The 5,000-nt window shown below is 39.8% G+C and overlaps 1 long non-coding RNA gene across 4 annotated transcripts in view; it reads right to left on the bottom strand.

The window, feature by feature from the left end:
• Positions 1–3,634: 3,634 nt before the first annotated feature.
• The window catches only part of LOC138039290 (uncharacterized), a 2,965-nt gene continuing 1,599 nt past the window's right edge, over positions 3,635–5,000 (bottom strand). For all 4 annotated transcript variants that reach the window (XR_011130395.1, XR_011130397.1, XR_011130398.1 and 1 more), the window contains one exon: positions 3,635–4,173. This is a non-coding gene — a long non-coding RNA (uncharacterized lncRNA). The remainder of the gene's footprint in view (positions 4,174–5,000) is intronic.

The raw sequence follows: 5,000 nt of genomic DNA on the forward strand, positions 1-5,000 counted from the left end.
GTTGGCTCCGTTATGTTTTTGGCTTCGAGTGGGCCGCGAGTGGCGAGTAGTTTTTCACTCGTTGCCAAAACTCAACTGAGCAACCATCGATTTATTCACGCGTGTTGAAATAAACCCGCGATAAAATATCCCACCAGCTACGCAGGCTTATTAAACTTGAAAATTCCGTTCTGTCCGATGCTGGAAAGTCCACGCAAACCGTCTGATGCCGGAAACAGACATCTACTTAAACGATAGCCAGTCCTTAGTGCGAAATTTATTGCAAAACCTCCGAAAGGTGAATGCAACCAGGCCTTTGTATTATACCTAATCGGCTAACTCAATGAATGCTGCATTACCATGCGAATACAATACACAAAATCCCGGCCCGGGTTTGAATTGGGTACAACATTGAGTCAGCCGATTAGATTTATTCAAGTGATCGAATGACGTAGATTGAAATTGTTAACCCTGGTAGATGAAACGAAGAGACGATTTTGTCTTCGATGGTGACCCGGGGATATTAGGAAAAACAGGAGCACTCTGATTTGTTCCGAATATCCCCGAGTCACAATTGAAAAAATATGTTCTCTTCATTTAAACTGATAATCTGATGACGACGGATTTCTGTTTTCCAAGAACTAGGAATTGACTTCCAAAATTTGTCACCGCGAATGAGTCCCAATACCTCTTCAGAAATAATTTAAGATTAAAGAGGGACGGTTCAGTACCCTTGCATCAAAATTTCACTGGCATTGGCAAAAATGGGATCTTACATCCAGCGCATATAGCAGACAATATAACATCAGAGGCCCTCAAACGATGCTAGAACTTCTGATGTTATATCGAGAGTTATTATAAGTACATAGGTGATTAATGAAAATTCTTTGTGCTAATTGGTTGTACCTGACGTGATTATTACGGGATAATCACCTAATCCGTTTTTCCAAATGGCCGCAAAACGTTGTGTCGAGGTCACAGACGACGAAATTAATTGTTTTAAAGAAAATGCATATTTTTCAAATAATCACCTATGTAATTATACCAAAAGAAATAATCACCTCAGGCTTGGTGGATAAAACGGCCGGGACGAAGTTGAATAATTTTTAAATGTGGGCTTGAAATCAAGTGACCAGACACGGAGAAAAGCAAAGAACTGCCATGTACTTCCTTCCCTGACTGATATAAAATCGTTTTACCCCTGTCAATCAATAAATTGATCTTCTTAAGACACTTTATCATCATTCATCAGCCTGGACTGGTCTGTTAAAGGCCTTTCCGTGATGTGCACTTTAATGTCCTCTGTGGTCACATGAGAGACTTAAGCAGACGGAAGGGGTGTTTGATGGGCTTGTTCATACTTAAGAGAAAAGAGAAAACTTAGGTGCAAACATGAAAACTTTAGTGGACTGTTTTGAAAACGTACGTCTTATAGGTCCTTATACACGGACAAGAGAGCAAACAGTAGCTTGTAATTAGACGTAAAAACTATACAAGGAATACAAATAGCCTATGCAAGCCACGCCCTCCAACCAAAGAATCATTTTTATTCTAAATCACCAATTTCCAGAAAAAAGCATACTTTTCCATCTAATTTGGGCATGCAAGAGAGCAAGTGTCAGAAGAGACATCTGCAGCAAATACAAGATGGGTTGCTTGCTTCAGGGAAAACAAGGTGAAGAAAATGCCAATGAAAGGCTAACAAAGGCACTACGTAGAGAAATTTACAATACAATACAATGCAATGAACAAATTGACGTCAGTTTTTCATGCGTCTGTCCTGTTATTGATCATGAATTGCGTCATAACATTGTCAAAGTAGCTGTGAATTCACGAGGACACCTTGGAACAAAGGACGATTTCGAGAAAAAGTTACAGGTTTCATTTGTGTGAGTAGCAGTAGAGATAAAAAAGAACTCATAGCATTGAGACGGGAGTTATAAGCGGTGTACACTCCTCTTTTCTTTTTTTCATGCTGCTTTGTCCTGATATTACTGATTTCAATATAAAGATGTATGAGAAAAAGACGTATGAGGAATCTACTGGCGGCTTTTATTGGAATAGAGGAAAGAGGGAATAAGACGATCGGTGATAATAATGGCAAAGCAATAGAACATTTCCCTGTGTGCCAACTGTAGAGTGTTTTCACGTGACATCACAGCAGCCATGTTGGTGTTCCCAAACAATAAAACGGCGGCCATGGTGGTGTTCCTAACTTATCCTCTGGGATTTGAGCTCTATTATCACGCAAAAGTTTCTTTTGTTTCGGTGGAAAAACAAGGTTACTGATCACGTGGGTAAAAGCAATCTACACCTTCAACGTAAAAACGCGACGTACTGCCCTCCAATCTAGTTCCCAGGGTTTCTCTTCTCTGCCTCCATTGCCGTTGAGATTCACATTAGGGAGCTTAAGACTTTTCGACGGCGACGGCAACAACAACGGCGCAAAACATTGATATCATTGGTTAAAAGAGCATAAATAATCGTGCAGCACGGATTTTAGGACGAATTCTTTCAGTACTCTGCATAAGGACGACGTGAAATTACCAAATTTGAGGTTTTGATGACAACGTGAGCGTGCAACAGAGAAATTTCTATTCTCTATTTTCACTTTGTAATTGCTCGTACTAATTTATTTTTAGGATACTTCGCCCAAATTGTAAGAAATGAAGGAGATAAAATAGCCGTGAAAGAATTATGATAAAGCAAAGTGATATTTTGAGGTGACTTTTTCCTTGAAGTTGCCATCGCCTTTTCCCAACGACAATGGAGGCAGTGAAGAGAGACCCTGGGGACGAGGTTGACTGCCCTCGGCCGAATACCCCAGATAAGCTACTTGAAAATCTGAGAATCGCTTATTATTCTAAAATTGATGGAGTTTACGTAAAAATATCTAAGAATACCGTACATTTACAGAACTTTCTTGCTCGCAGTTAAACAAAAAGAGCATTACAGCGCGTGTTCGACAGAATTATGTCTTCACACCAATGTATAGCATTCGCATAGAATCATGTCTCACATCTCGCTTTTTCCTTGAACTCACCGGTTATCCTTTCCATACTTCGACTTTTCCAAAACGGTTATATCCTTTCTACTCTGTGAGTTGTAGTAAGGGCGCAGAGTCGCGAGAAGGACACAAAACTACCGTTTTCGCGTTACTTACTACATTTTATCTCGTATCGTTCACACCAAGTCCGTGTGTGTGATGCAGAGTTGCAGCTGCAGACTTAAAAAAGATAAGGTTGTCGATTGCAAAACGCTGGAAGTTATCCACTAGAAAATGAATATTTCATCTGAATTAGAAAACCGCAGCAACTGGCTAAAAAGCACTTCATCGACCTGTCCCTCGGGGATAGTGCAACACTGTGCCCTCGCGGGTACAGCATATGCGGAATATATCATGTGCTCTCGCTCCATGTCAATAGCCCTCACTTATCGTGCTGTTGCCTGCTGGCGAAGTTTATAAATACGTCTCTCAAACTCTACCAGGATCAGTTCTGAACTAGATGAAGTAGTGACTGCATGGTGTGTTGACTCCATTTCATTTAGAACGTTGCCCGTAGTACCCCAGCTATTTGAGAGCCCAGTCGTTTCACGATCAAATATGTAACCGACATGAACACAAGACAACAAACAGCTTATAACAACCTGAATCCATGCTTCTATGTAATTTATTTCCTTTTTTAAAAACAAGGTGGATAGATTATCCTTCCCTTCTCAAAGAGAAAATTCAATTTATTTTCTTTTTACAATACTATCATTGACCTGAACGAGGGAACCATCTTGAATCATCTCCTCTGAGGAGAATTAACTTGAAAGACTTTTTTGAAATGTATTTACATTTTCGACGTCGTGAGTTCAAAGTAAGAATGTTCTTACCGAGGGATCTCTTCGTATTTATACAGCCTTTTCCTCGATGACAATTCCTTTCACCATAAGTGAATTTTGATGGAAGGTCTTCTTTCTGTGTAGTCCAGAAGAATCCCATCGCTTGCATAGAAGTACTAGCTCGTCAAGACGTCTTTACAGAACTATTGCGGCAACAAAAACATGTATCTACAGTTCTCCAGATGGACAATTATCATTTCTGGGTCATCCGTAAGCTAGAAATTCTTTGCAGACGGAGCTGGTAACTACAAACTTCTTTTTCTTTCCGTTGCGTAGACATTTTCATTCTTACGTTCCTTCAATCATCTGTAAAAGAATGAATACAACCATTCAATCCTCAGTTACTTAAGACTCAACGGCTTGAGATCCTGTCACTAAAGCAGGTAGTGTCTCGAAAAGATTGATAACTACTGAGTCCCGTTAGCTTCAATCTGCCCCTTTTCCTCCATAGTGGAATATCCACTGCCTCCATGTCAAATTGTGGCAAATTCTCACTGATATTAAAGGATGAGGTGGAATGGTGTGCCATTCCATTTCAGTCCAACCAGTATACAATATGTTTGGCACAACCTACAGTAGTCTTCTCCAGCGCAGTGATTGGTGGATATTTCCTAGTAAGCCTTTCGAGGTTAATATTTATGCCAAATAATCAAGGGAATCAGATCTGAAAATTACTAACCGTTTAGTATGCCTGGTAACTTTTAACACAATGTAATGAAATGGTTTATTAGAATGACATCCCCTCAGTGATCCACTAACTGACAATTTTAAACTGGATCTAGTGTTGAAAGATTCAAGATAAGGTTAACCAGGAGAGGTTTACTTTGACGATTGCTGACGATCACACAGTCCCTATCGATTGCCTAAAGAAACGATTTTTGGGTTTGAAAACCACTATTGTAGAGTATAACAAAAACAGATAACAAGCAAACCGCTATGGCTGGATTTGGGAAAATGTGGAAATAAACACAGTGTTGAATTGCAGAAAATTGAGAGCCATTAAAAGAGACAACCAAAATGGCGATAAGCCGCATTTCTGAAGAATAATCGATCTCCACTTCACAGAATTCAATGTACCAGTAGTCGAAGCATATATCAAGAATACGCTCCATTGACTCAATACAAATCCGCCA

Source organism: Montipora capricornis, chromosome 2, assembly GCF_036669925.1.
Source record: "Montipora capricornis isolate CH-2021 chromosome 2, ASM3666992v2, whole genome shotgun sequence".
Classification (NCBI taxonomy): Eukaryota; Metazoa; Cnidaria; class Anthozoa; order Scleractinia; family Acroporidae; genus Montipora; species Montipora capricornis.